This window comes from Paramisgurnus dabryanus, chromosome 17 (assembly GCF_030506205.2).
Source record: "Paramisgurnus dabryanus chromosome 17, PD_genome_1.1, whole genome shotgun sequence".
Taxonomy (NCBI): Eukaryota; Metazoa; Chordata; class Actinopteri; order Cypriniformes; family Cobitidae; genus Paramisgurnus; species Paramisgurnus dabryanus.
The window spans coordinates 11498442-11513672 of NC_133353.1; positions in this window are offsets into that span (position 1 = coordinate 11498442).

Consider the following 15231-nt stretch of genomic DNA (forward strand, 5'->3'; position numbering starts at 1 on the left):
AATGATTAATTTGCTTATTTATTTTCTCCAACATGATATGGCATGCATTATAAAAATGGCAAATTAAGCCCAGGGCAAGGTGCATGTCAAAATTATTCATTTCCACAAACATGTTTAATTTTTCGCTGATGATGTAGTGAATTATGATGGTAATCATATCTAAGTGAATGCCTTTGATAGCCCAGAATTTATAGTGTGAGATTTGGATATTTTCCCCTGAAGCCTGAAAGTAAATAATACTATACATGATCTGCATGGTAAATGCTGCCCATATTAATGTACCCTTAATTCATTGCATACAGGCCAGTCCTGCGTGAATCATTATTGTGTTGAGGTTTATTCAGGCAAGGGTTTGCTTTTTTCCTTTTAAATATATTAATACAGGATTAAAACTAGTTTAGATTGTAAAATGTAGTTAGAGGAATCGCTTTGTTTTCCATACTTGTGTAAGTCACTTTGTACAAAACCAATGCTAAAAACTTAAATGTAAAAGTTATGTAATGTGTTTCAAAGACAGCCAATAGAAATAACCAATAATTTGGGTAACGATGCTTTAACAAGTCCAGGATTTATAAAAAAAAAACAAATGACAATGTAAACTGGTGCTACTGTATATTGTATATACATAAGCATAGGTGCTATTATGATAGTGTTTCTTAGGCTTATTTGGTGTAATTGTGGCTCCATCTGGTGGTTAATGGTTATATTTCAAATAAGATTTTTTGGTAAATCCAGATACTCTTGCTTGGCTTTGAGTTTAAGTTTGATTAAAACTTGGAATAGGCTATACATTATACATATTTTAATTTAAGTTTTTTTTTTTGACAATCAATTTGTACATTCAGTTCTTATTTTAACATTTACATTATTTTCTTTCTTATCTCTCTAGGTAATTAAACTCAACAGTCAATACAGAGCCCTGAGTGCTCCTCATTTTAGAAATAAAGAAATAATTCATGAAATCAGCTTTTTGTTTTGAGTTTAGAATATATATATACATATACATATATACATATATACATACATACAGACACACACACGCACGCATGCATGCACACTCACCTAAAGGATTATTAGGAACACCATACTAATACTGTGTTGGACCCCCTTTCGCCTTCAGAACTGCCTTAATTCTACGTGGCATTGATTCAACAAGGTGCTGAAAGCATTCTTTAAAATGTTGGCCCATATTGATAGGATAGCATCTTGCAGTTGATGGAGATTTGTGGGATGCACATCCAGGGCACAAAGCTCCTGTTCCACCACATCCCAAACATGCTCTATTGGGTTGAGATCTGGTGACTGTGGGGACCATTTTAGTACAGTGAACTCATTGTCATGTTCAAGAAACCAATTTGAAATGATTCAAGCTTTGTGACATGGTGCATTATCCTGCTGGAAGTAGCCATCAGAGGATGAGTACATGGTGGTCATAAAGGGATGGACATGGTCAGAAACAATGCCCAGGTAGGCCATGGCATTTAAACAATGCCGTATTGGCACTAAGGGGCCCAAAGTTTGCCAAGAAAACATCCCTCACACCATAACACCACCAGCAACACAGTGGTAACAAGGCATGATGGATCCATGTTCTCATTCTGTTTATGCCAAATTCTGACTCTACCATCTGAATGTCTCAACAGAAATCGAGACTCATCAGACCAGGTAACATTTTTCCAGTTTTCAACTGTCCGATTTTGGTGAGCTCATGCAATTTGTAGCCTCTTTTCCTATTTGTAGTGGAGATGATTGGTACGCGGTGGGGTCTTCTGCTGTTGTAGCCCATCCGTCTCAAGTTTGTGCGTGTTGTGGCTTCACAAATGCTTTGCTGCATACCTCGGTTGTAACGAGTGATTATTTCAGTCAAAGTTGCTCTTCTATCAGCTTGAATCAGTCGGCCCATTCTCCTCTGACCTTTAGCATCAACAAGGCATTTTCGCCCACATGACTGCCGCACACTGGATGTTTTTACCTTTTCACACCATTCTTTTTAAACCCTAGAAATGGTTGTGCGTGAAAATCCCAGTAACTAAGCAGATCGTGAAATACTCAGACAGGCCCGTCTGGCACCCACAACCATGCCACGCTCAAAATTGCTTAAATCACATTTCTTTCCCATTCTGACATTCAGTTTGGAGTTCAGGAGATTGTCTCGACCTGGACCACACCCCTAAATTCATGGAAGCAACTGTCATGTGATTGGTTGATTAGATAATGGCATTAATGAGAAATTGAACAGGTGTTCCTAATAATCCTTTAGGTGAGTGTATATGTATATTATATCGATTTGATCGAACTACTTGTCGTGTGATCAGATCTTTTTTCATTTGATTTTAAAGCGCACCAATGGTTCGATTCACGATTTTACATTTCCTTTGGTGTGTAAGTGTATATTAGTACATGTTAACGATTTGCAAAAGATGCATAACCCAAATTAAACAATGACACGTGTCATTTCTGGCTGACGTCAGAGTTATTCAGGCCAATCACAACGTACAGATTAGCTGGCAAATCAGGGACACAGCGCTTTTCATATCCATGCGTTTAAGGAAGAGAGTGAAATCTAGAGCTACAAAAATGTATGGTGTGTGGAAAATAATGTATTTTTTAACCATAAACCACACAAACACATTATATTATACCAAATACACAAAATAAAATTGTTTTTAGAAAAGAAATAGGTGCTCTTTAATAACTGCTTCTCTTCCAGACTCTTTGAGTTCTCTTTACTCGCCACCAGAGGGAGATCTTAACATTCACTGCAATGATTTGGTAACAGTCCTGTCATCACTTCACAAAGAATTTAATAAACACATCATCGGCATCCCATAATGTCCATGTGGGTTGTCAGGCACATGCCCAGAGGGCAGAGTATAAGTGCTGTTTGCTTTCTTCTCAGAGGTCAGGGTTAATCTTCAGTGTTTAGCAAGCTTGTGAGAGCACTCTTGTCTTCCAATGGAGTTTAAGGCGACTGAAGTCTAAGCATAAATCTGACTTGATTTTAATAATTGCTCTATTATAAGCATTGTATTGTGAGTCTTGTCATCATACAGTATCAATGTAGCCTGCATTGAGAGTTATTGCCAAGGCACTTTTATTGGTGTAGGAGGCAGGGTTACGCACAGGACAACTACCAATTAGAACACAAGTGATTTGTTTAGTAGTGTTTTGAGAAATTAGCTGTATTTAAATAAACTAATTACAGAGCAGTGCGTTTAGACTACACTAAACATTAAGTGCTTTCCATTATTTCTCTTACTTGAGCCTTTCAGGTTAACCTTTTATTTTGCAATGCCATCTTAAAATAATCTTTTTGTAAACAGTTTTTATTACCACAAAACCCACCTTAGTTTTTTATGTTTGCTTACTACATCAATGCACTTCTGATTACAGTTTAACCCGGTTTTAAGGGGAAGAAAGGAATCCTTGCTAAGCACAATGGGATCTCTCTGATGAACTTTCAAGTGTTGCAGAGGAACGTAAGGAGATCAGGCAGGTATGTGAAACAGATCGTCCTGGTGAAAAACGGGCTTGTTAGAACTGTGGTGCTTTGAACGGAAATCCGCTCTGTAATTAAACTGAGGCGGAAAGAAGATGAAGAAAAGTTGGCTTTAAACTTCATTAACCATTCCAGATTTCGGCCATATGTCTGAACACTCATATGAGTCATTTGTGTAAAACTATGTGACTTTCACTTCACCGCTGAGTAGAATTCAGTGGTTTGGGTGTTTTGCATCTTTTCATGCATGGCAAATATCTGTCCCTCTCCATATCTTTTTATCTGTGCTCAGTCAGTTTGGTGAATCTGCCACTGGGTGTAAGATGATATTTTCTCTTCTCCCTCTCCACTTAGTTTCTTTATTAGCGGGTAATGTCCTCAAAGAGGATTAGAAGAGAAAAGCAGAGACGTGGTCATGTGGATGGATGAATAGCATAGAGGGATGGTTAAAGAAAGCAAGGGAGGTTTGGGTTAGGAGAAGAGGAAAGGGGAGATTGGTATGCTCTGGGATATTTGGGGGGATTATCTGTTTGTCAGACATAAATATATGAGAGCGAGAGGGCATTAGGGTCAGTAAAGTGGTATAAAGTATTTAAACGAGTGAAATTAATGTATTGAAAACATCATACATGTGGTTTTCTAACTTTAACTTTATTTATTCCTCTTAAATTAGTTATTTCCTTTGATTATTAAGAAGCATAGCATAAAGTAGCAGAAGGGCTGTGATGGTGGCAGTATTTTAACATCGTGATGGTAATGGTTATTGGCTTATATATAATGCATGCATATATTTTGAAATATAAAAATGTAAACGAGGATCATATATTTGTTTCTTAACAAATAGGCACCTATTTCTTTTTAAATAGCAAATAATGGCGCTTTTCTATTGCATAGTACCCCACGGTTTGGTTTGGTTTGGTTTAGCTTACTTTTGGGAGCTTTTCCATTGGGTGCAGTACGTAGTTCCCGAGCTGATACCAAACTTGATGCGAAAAAACACGGTAGATCACTGATTGGTCTGAGAGTATCGTCACTACCAGCGTTATCGCTATAATGTAAAGATTAGCTTTATCATAGTGCTAGCTTGCGCTGTCTTGACCAAACATGTTGTCATCTGTGCTCTGCTATAAGTTCCCAAACTCCCTTTCAGACTATGTTTACACGTGGGCGGCTATTTTCATAAACGGACATTTCAACCTCTCCGGTTTCAAAAATAACTTTGTGCACACATGTCAGATTTCAAAAAAGTGTTATAATATAGGGTGTAAATTAACGAGAAGGTCAAGCCCATGTAAGTCAATCAGAATCCCGAAAACAGCAGCGAATCACTTCCTGTTCCTCTTTTGAACAAGGTCGCACTTTTAACGAAGGGGCAAGCTCTGGTGCATACTGTGACGTTGGCTGCCTAAATATCCGTTTGTCTCAGTTTACATGCAACCGTGTAACCAAAGATTTTCCAAATCTCCACTCTGGCCAGAGTTTTTAGAAAGAATCGGTTTCAGAGGCGAGTTCTCCGTTTGCGTGTAAACGAAGGGAAATGTCTCCGTTTTTTTTAAATAACCATAAATGTGTAAACAGGGCCTTAGCAATGAAAAACATCCACAGGTTGAGAACCAGGAACACAATACCAGTTTTTTTCCAGACTTGCAGTTTGTGCGGCACATCCGCAGCGCACGTGCGCATTATATGTGTATATACAACTTAAATGAGGCTCAGTGGAGCGCTTCGACTGACGACGCCACAGGTGTTTGCAAAGAAACTGTCATGTGATACCAGGGCTCCAGACTAACTTTTTTCACTAGGAGCACAGTTGCCCCTAACTGAAAATTTTAGGGGCGCAACCAGAAAATTTAGGGGCACACACCGTAAATCAACATGCTAACCAAATATTCACATTTCTACTAATTTCCACTGTATTACTAATAAATACTTTAATGATAGATGCAGAAAGTACAATGTGCTGTTTTAAATTCAGTGACACATTTTATTGTGCACTTTTGGAAAAAAAGGTCAAATTTACTGGTTGCACATGTGCGACTGGATGTAAAATTCAGTAGCACACTCTCAAATTTTAGGGGCAAAATGCCACCATTTGGGGGCAGTCTGGAGCCCTGGATACAGATGTAGTGATAAACACGATGTGCAAACATCTTCGTGTTGGTTAATTTTGATTTTGTGGCGGACCGAGAAACAAATGAATGTATGGGGATGTTTATCATTCCAACAGCGCGCTCACAACAGCAGGCAGCGCAAATATAACGACACGCCTATCACTGAAAAAAATGATTTATTCAATTTACTCAAATTTTTTAAGGTAAGTGGTTGCAATCAATTTATTTAAGCTACATTTAAAAAAAAAGTTAATTAAAATACAATAAAAAAAAACTTTTGTTTAACTGCAGCTTAAATTAATTGGTTGCAACCACTTACCTTAAAAAATTGAGTAAATTGAATGAATATTTTTTTTCAGTGTATAATCCCTCCCACTGCAAAGTGTTACTAAACTCGATGGAAAAGCTAACCAAGCCAAAGTGAGGTGAGCTAACCCAACCTGACCCAAACCAAACAGTGAGGTACTATGCAATAGAAAAGCGCCATAACTCTGAGTCTGCTGGTCATTTGCATTCACATGAACTTGGAGACATCTCCCTGGGGGATATTGTACTTATTATTTTCCATAGTTTGTGACGTCGCACTTCGCCACCGTGATGGCGCTGTACCACCGCGATGGTTTTGACAATTGTCACAGCCCTAGGTAGCAGTTATATTTATTATGGTTGCCATACAGCTTAGATGAATAAATGCTTGTTCTAAGGTTGAGGAGGTCTTGGAATAATGACACAGGTGTACAGAAAGAGTTCTGGATAATCTCTGTGGGGTTATAAAGTTGTTCAGGGCAGTGATTTTCAAGCGTTAGGGTCTTGACCGTGTTTCCAGTGTTTAGATTTGACTATTGAGATCCGGGTTAGAAATTTGGTCAACATGGTAACCGTGACTACATCCAGAACGCTGTACACACTGTAATGTTACAAGCCGATTTAATTCGGCAAATGTCTCTTTCCTGAACTCTCCACCTGCGGAAGTGTCTGCAGCTTTAATGTAACCTGCCCTTCTAGAGGTTAATGTGAGGGAAATCAGATTTGGGTATAGAGGCATCTCTAAGCCTCTGGAAAGCAGAAGACGACAGAGTAAGAAAGAGCTTTTTGTGTCGTGTGAGGATTGAACTCTACGCTGCATGGCCAATTGACTTTTCCTCCTATTCATCAAATGCACTGTTTACTTAATCTGTCATAGCATTTCAAAAAGCATTAAAAGCACAGGCAGATAAGCTCGGCATTCCTTCTCCCGAGTCAAGATAGTCTTACCTTCGCCGAAAAGGCAAACCATTTCTCTCTCTTTCTCCCAGAGGATTAGCTCTTGTGTGAAATGCATACTGTAAAGTTCTACCACGTCTTGCTTGAGGACAATTCAACCCACCCCTTTTAGATAAATAAAGTATTATTGTGCAGTTAAGCAAGATTAGAAGTTAGAGCAGGGGGTGGTGGTTGTGGGATGGGGATTGCGGATATCGAAAATTGAGTTTAATGCCACGCTTATCTGAATTCCTCTTGTCTTTAATAGCACGCACTGTTGTGTGTGGCTGAAGGGTCGGAAGCGAGGAGATGGGGTCGTATCCTCTACAGTAGGGAACGGGAGGAAATTGTGAATTGAGTTGCATTAAAGCCTCTTTTTGTAAAACAAGACCGACAGCAAAGTGAATTGGCACGGCAGAACGCGGAGGAAAGGGCCAGATGTAAGGTGTCGGTTGCAGATTGAACTTGGACTGCTCGTGAGAGGCCCGTTGGGTGTTAGCAGACAAACTGCTTAACAATGGCCTAAACTAAAATGAACGATGTGTTAAGATGATTAAGGATGTGCTTTTGCAACATATTTCTCTGAATATATATCTCAGAAAATGTCACTGTTCAGACCATTCTGAGCAAAAACGTTTTACAGTATGTGACAATCTTTTTTTACACTGCACGATTTTTGGCTGTCCCAGACTAAAGATTGCTATTGTGAAACAATTTGTGATTTCTGTAATCGTGGCTCTTCATCTGTGGTCCTATGTCATACAGTGAGAGAGGTTCAAAGACAGGCGTTTTCCCTGACTTGCGTCCAATGATAGCATACGGTAGTTTTCTGAGAATGTCAGAAATTCAGCAATCAACACACAGTGTGTTTGCTGCTACGACCTGCGTACTGGTATTTGTTTACCACTAGCGCATGCTGGTGACATTGCGCCAACGTGTGACGCAGCCGCCGAAGCCTCCGTGTCGTCATCGTACAGTCTACATGCTTGTTGTACCAAAGTTTAAACGATCCATGTTGCACAGTGTGATAAGGTAATGATCTTATAGGAGTGCAAAAATCCTGCAGTGTATTCTTAAGGCTTAAGGCTGTGTCTACAACCGCCTACTTCCATACTTTATAGTAGGTAGTATGTCAAAATTCATAGTATTCCAAAAACAGTAGGCGAAAAGTACCCGGATGACCTACTACTTCCGGCAAAATCCCAAAGTGTTCATTCACTGGACCCTTTACTATTCCGTGAGCCCCCAGAAGAGGAGTTTTCCAATGAAGAAGAAGAAGGTGATGTTGTTTTATTAAAAAATGTCTAAAAGCGGTAATTCAGCTCTATTCAAATGCAAATACATATATTAAACTGTTGTACCTTCGGGGTGCACGTCAGGTCATGCAGAGCTACGCATATGCTACGGATAACCTACGGCATAGAGTTTACACACGACTAAATCGGGCTTAAGTATTCAGATTATCAAACTTACCATAAATAAGCGAGTGGCCCGACAGACGCTATTACTTATGCATTTGTCCACGACACTGTTGTCATGTGGTTTCTACGTCAGTAAAGGTGGTAACAAAGGGTAACGTGTATATTAAAGCAACACCAAAGAGTTTTTTAACCTTAAAATAACGCTTCCAAAACAGTTTCAGTCATTCATCCACTCTAAACAGGGTGAACAGCACTTTCACATTCGCTTTGCAGCCCTCTATCGGCCAAAACCGCACTAAAGAAGTTTCCAAACGTCGGGTAGTGGTCCTGTAGTCCGAGTGAATACTACAAAAACTTGCTTTACGGCAGACCTACAATCCAATCAGAGCCAGCTATGCCTCAGTATTTATGACAGTGGGTAATGGACAATTACGCTTCTAACCTGTAGGGGGAGCAAAGAGCCAAAACTCTTTGGTGTTGCTTTAACGTCACTTACAGGCGACTGCACTGCCCCTGTGTCGCTGTTTAGAACGGCGTTTTCTCATAATTTACAAGTAGTTGAAAACATTAGAGATATTGTTAGTGATCAGCTAGACAAAATATATAACACTGGACTAGTGGTTTTTGGATATTTTACTGCAAATATCTTACAAATTGTACCTTTAATGACTAACTTGTTATGTGACGGATGTCACGTGATGCATCAAGATGGCGAATGTCGTACATCCGAATTCATTCTTGCTATCCATATTTATACTATATAGTACCTACTGGTACTTCATCTAATTTAGTACCTACTGTCACAGTATATGCAATTTCGGTTGCAGCCAAATTCTCCAAATGGAGTCAAAGGCCCGCTCACAAAAAAAAGTGGCTAGAGGTCTACGATATTATTCAGATGGTGACTCCATTTTGTTTTCTATGGCTTTCAACTTTGAACTTTTAATCAGATAATCTTAATTTCCTTCTGCTCTTACTTTGGCAAACCTGTTGCCATGGAAACAGAGGGCCAATGTGGCCAAGAGGGGCTTAAAACATGTGCCTGAGCTGTTTGGCCCACTTTCACAGAACACACACACGCACATTTCCAGGTACTGTTGATTGATTGGGTGATGATGAGAGGTAAGGATAATCTGAATATTTAGTTAAGGCCATCCGGATGCTATTACCTATCCCCGCCGGCGTTTCTTCTGGAGGGGGGGTTAAAGCGTGCTACTCTGAGGTTCATTTCAGCAGGCACTTATTTGGCTGTACAACACTGCTTTCTGCACTCTCACATTGTATGAGTGCAACATGAAAGAGAGGAAATTACAGATTTTCTCTGCAATAAATAGTTTAGCAGTATTTTAGTGGTCAGACTATAAGCCTACAAATGAATTAAGACTCAATAAGAGTTCTTGCTTTTAATTGTTTTTAAATGGTCTATGTGTAGGCCTACAGTATATGAGTGTAAGTTAAGTAAATATTTGTCATTCTTCAGGTTGACAAGAGCAGGAAGATCTGATAGAAGTACAAAAGGCTTACAGTGGCCCTTCGCAACAAACAGACTGACGAGGGATATAATTAGGGAATGTTCATAAAATACCCATTTACGGTCTCGGACATGCAGAGACAGAATCAAAGCTGGAGTCAGATCAAAGGGGACAGCGGAGCTTTTCTGGCAAGATATAGGAGATCATATTAAAAATGATGATACTGAACCATAGCCAGAGCATTTTAGTGCATTTCGGTGTGTTTTTCGAATGCTTTTTGGTGGCTTTGAGCAAACAGAGGCTCGTTCTGTTTAGAAACCGAAAGAAAAATATAAAACTTTGAAACAATTAGTAATCTGAGCGAAGTTATCACGAAAAAATTCAGTCCGCCAACCGCTGCAACCTGGCAACCAGAATAATCTGATCATACTGTCAACCAAGTTTATTAGAGGAATGTCTATGGACTGAAAGACTGACAGGACCTCTCTTCCCCTGGCTGGGCTGAAACAGAAGTTAATTGACAAAGAAACCGTGTGTGTGTGGGTCACTGTGTGCATGTTGGGTGGATATGGGTGTGTGTCTGACAGGGTAATTGCCTTGTTAAAAGAGAAACGGAGGCAATATTTTGAAAGAACCACATCCCCATATAATCCGCCTTTGAGAATGCTGAAAGAGTGAGAGATGCTGCTCGGATCAGTTGTACAGTCATTTCAGCTATTTAGAATCAGCGAAATGCTGTTATAAAAGATCATTTTGGCCAAAGCACAAAACTTCCCTTGTTTCCTCAAATCTGCCTTTCCTTACAAACACACATTTTGCTGTGGTACAGTCATTTTGTTAAATGTGCCTTTAAAGGCACACTATGCAAGATTTTACATTAATGCTTTAATCCAGCAACTTATAAGGTATAAAAAAATTTATTGGCGCGTGTTTCCTGGATTCGAACCCATGCCCTTTTGTGCTGCTACCACTGAGCTTGGAGCATCAAAACTCTCTGGTTGTTATTTTTGTAGAATATCTAAAACCACTTTAACAGTGTGATATATTTCATGCAGTTGTGTACTTACAAAGACAAGATGGTGTTGAGACCATGACAAGACCAAGGCTGTTTCTCACAATCTTGCGTCCTTGTGTTCTCGCTCTACGTCAGTAATTCTCTAAGTGTGGTCCGCGGACCACTAGTGGTCCGCCAAACCCCCCCAGTGGTCCGCCAAAAGATGACCTAAACTAGGCAAGTGTTTGTACAATCGTCACTTATTTAAGTAGATTTTTAATGCACTTGTGAAACTGTGGAATCAGTTCTTGTTTTAATAACGTAAAAATGGATCGGTTGGCTAAACCAAAGAGGGTCAAAATAAAAGATCAAGCGTCAACTGAAAACAACTAAAGTCCACAGATCTATTAGTTTTGTAATGTACTAGTTTTTGTTTCATGTGTAAAATCCCTGTAATTTCAGTGATTTTGGACATTAAGGGAATTTTTTTCAGTATTTTATTGTTACCATACAGTAGTTACAACCATAAACTTCATATACCCACCACCTCAGTTTTAAACTAATGGCTCTTTGGAATGACATTAAGTGGGACCTAGGCTGTTATACTATGTTTAATTGCATTTTTTTTAATGTGCAGTTTGTTGTTCATATTAAGCTGCAACTCATTTACTTTTTCAAATGAAATAAAATTCATATAATAATTTTTGAACATAGCATTGCATTTGTTTTAAAAAAATTAGTTTTTGACTTGAAACAGTTGCATATTAAACTAAAACATAAATCCTTTCTATTTTGTTGTTTTTTTCGGGGAGTGTTAGAGTGGAATTCTGTTAGGTGGTCCTCAGAAAAAAATTGGAAAAAGTTTGAGAAACACTGCTCTACGTCATCATTAACAGTCGAAGTTCAATTCCAACTCTCAAGAACACAAGTACAGAGGACGCATGAAAATACCCGGATGTGTTCTTGATATCGAGGATGCATTGAGTGCAGACTTGCGCGCTGAAATCTGGCGAGGTCAGGTGACCAACAGAAAGATCACGCACATCTTAATTCTCACAAGTGCGTTCTGTGTTCTTGCGACCTTCTGAGTTCGTTCTTCCAAGGTCGCCTGGCAAGACCGATCTCCACGAGAACGCAAGTCCGTTCTTTGCCTTCTGGGAATTGAGAAACAGCTCAAGATTTTAAGGGGCCGAGACCAATACAAGACCGAGACCAAAGACAGTAGAGACCATGACAGGACATAAAAAAGACCAATATCATGTTGTTTTAGATCACGTCAGATTTTATAATATAAATAAATTAGATTTCATACACTGTAAAAATGCAATATGAAGTTAAAACAACTTGGATTTGCAAGTCCATCCAACCTACTATTTTAAGTTTTAGAAAAACAAGTTGAAATTGTTTAACTTAATTTCTTAAGTTAAAGAAACATTAAAATACATGTTGATATGACAAAAATAATTTTTTACAGTGTAATACAAATACCTTTTTGCAATCACATTTTTGTTGACACATTTCTTTTTGGACAGTCCCCCATTCGTCTTTTACTGGCACAACAGTACACGGTAAAAAATACTTTGCTGCCTTAAAAATTTTTGTTAAATCAACTCCGATTTACAAGTCATTTCAACTTACTATTATTTATCTTGACTTAAGATGAGTTGTTATAACTACAGGTGAGTTGTTATAACTTAAAAAATTAAGTTGACTTTTCTCAACTATATTTTACAAGTTGTGACAACTCATCTTTGTCGACATGACTTGTAAATCTGAGTTGGTTTAACAAAAAATTTTAAGGCAGCAAAGTATTTTTTACCGTGTAACAAAAAAAAAAAAAAGAAATAAGTCAGTGATTGCTTTTAAGCCACAAGTTTTTCATCCAAATACATTAATAATGATAACCCATAAAGCAGACAATGCACCAGCAAGACAAGACCAAGACATGGTCCGACCTGAAACCTGAGCAGATTCGCATCTAAAAGTTTCATCTAGAATATTAGCGTCATCAGGCCTGGGGTAATTTAAAATGTGTGTTTTTGCAGAACGGACCCGAGAAGGCCCCAAATATCTTGCGTGTGTGCATCGAGTCCTTTTTCCATCCTCTTCTCAGTTTGCCAAGAGCGCTTGCAACATCATGAGGCGTACATTTTTGTTGTGACAGTTTTGAATGCACATTTTAGCGGTAACCTTGGTGTCATCGTCAGATAACAAAGGAAAAGAAATGGAGCAACAAGCCAAATTGCATGCACCCTTTCGAGTCTGGTTAAAAAATAAATTGCCACTTGGGTCGGGCTCAGGTCTTCCTTTTAAAAATTATGCACTTCGGGTTCAGTTAAAAAGTGATTGGGGTCATTTTGGGTCAGGTACATTTCTTTGGACCCGAGAAGACCTCTAGTCTTGAGTACTACATCACTACATCAGTACTTACGTTATCCCAAAAGTTCTCAAGGACTTTTAAATCCAGAGAAATTCCTTTTTTTTGCATAACATTGACGTATTATCCGTGCTATCCTCAGTTCTGAAACTATGGCAACACTTGGACAAATGCGGAACTGGTGGTTATCAGTCATCAAGGATCAGGATTATCCATTAGCAAATCCAGAACCCCCCCCCCCCCAAAAAAAACATAATTCATTCGTGAACATGATTTGTGAATTCCATAAATCTTGGGATGGTAAAAATCTCCCATCGTTCCACTCTCCTTCATAGCGTAATCAAGCTTCAATTTCATTATTGTATTGAAAATACGATCTATGGCAGCGAAAACGTACATATTGTGCTGTGTCCCTAAATTATGAATAATGGTATTTATGTGGTCTGATTGATACTTTATTAATCCTTTACAGGAAATTTTGCAGGTTCTGCATGTTACTTTTACATTTCTGTGATAATGTACTGATACAGTAATGTCTAAAAAACATGGTTGTACCATTCTCCAGTAGGCCTACACTGTGACAAAAAGGGTACAAATGCTGTCACTAGGATGGTATCTTTTTTAAAAGTACACCTTTGTAAATAAGGGTGCATATTTGTACCTCAATGGTACATTATGTATTGTTTCATCAAAGGTGTACACCTTTTTAAGACACTTTTCCATGGAAAGCTTTTGTACCTTTCTAACTGTCTGCAGTCAGCTGTTTGAAGTGGTACAAATATTTGCATTCGGAAATTTAAACAAATTGTAGCACATTCGCTTTCAATTCATATTTTAATGTGCTGAAAATAGATATAGGAAAATAGATTCCCAGCAGTTGTACCTTTAAATGTTGTGTTATTCCACACATGACATCTAGGTGGCAGTGTAGTTAAACATTTTTTATTTCTTCCCTAACTTTAGACCACTTAACGTGGCAACAAACTAGCAAAGAAAAGACATTTAAAGGCACTGGTCACAGTTTGTGCCTGTAATGTAATATCATTCAAGAAAGACATTTCTGACTGTCAGAAACTGCTTGGCACATAAACATCAGTTTATTCTTTATTATATAGGTAGAGAAATGGATGTGCTGTTGCCATGCGTTTGGACTTGTCACTTTGGGTCTGTCTCTCTATATCACATAATTTGCTAAAATATTGTTAATAGCTTTGATGCAAATAATTTTAAATGGATGACAGTAAAATTTATCCTCCCCACGCAGTCCACTGCTGTAAAGTACCTATACATTCCCTGGTATTCTATTTCCTTGAAAGTCAGTTCATTATCAGTCATCAAGATCTTTATGTGCACCGTAGGTAAATTTATCAATCGATCTATTCATTCCTCTTGACACATTCATGCACCCAGATCTATTCAAATGATCTGAATTGCGGAAGAAAGCCGTGGCTTAAATGGGTAAAGAGGGGAAAATTAAATAAAAATTATTGAAATGTAAATGTTCAGGAATCAGATGGTGTGCCGGTCACAGGGATATCACTTTCTTTAAGCTGGGGACAGAATAAGAGAGTTAGAGGATAACAGTTAAGTCCTGGATTACCGAACGCAGCAGCATCAACTCTGTAACAAACATAGCATAACGGTGTCCGCTATTGGTTGTGTAAATAAGCGAGTCTATTGTAACATCGCTTCACCTTGTAATTACCATTTATTTGCATCTTACTGAGGAACCTTAACTGGATATGCAAACAAACGCTGAATAAAGACATTGAATATGTAATAATAGCTGCATTCAAATCCAACCCTTCCTCAGAAAACCACAACACACTGTATCTCGAAATGGACCGTGTTTATGAGTTTTAATAAGTAATGACTTGATAATCCTATCTTGGAGTTTATTTTCTTCTTATTTCTAAAGGACCTCTGACCTAAGCACTTAATCCTTGACCCCGGGGAGCCGCATGACAGAAAATGAGATTAGCTCCCATTAGTCGCCTGCTCAGTGAGCCTTTGCACTGCAAGCTGCCGTTCTCCAAAATATAAGGCTTTTTATGGTCAGAGGCAGTCAATTACAATAAATATGTGTCGCATGCCACTGACTGTTTGCTGTCGTCT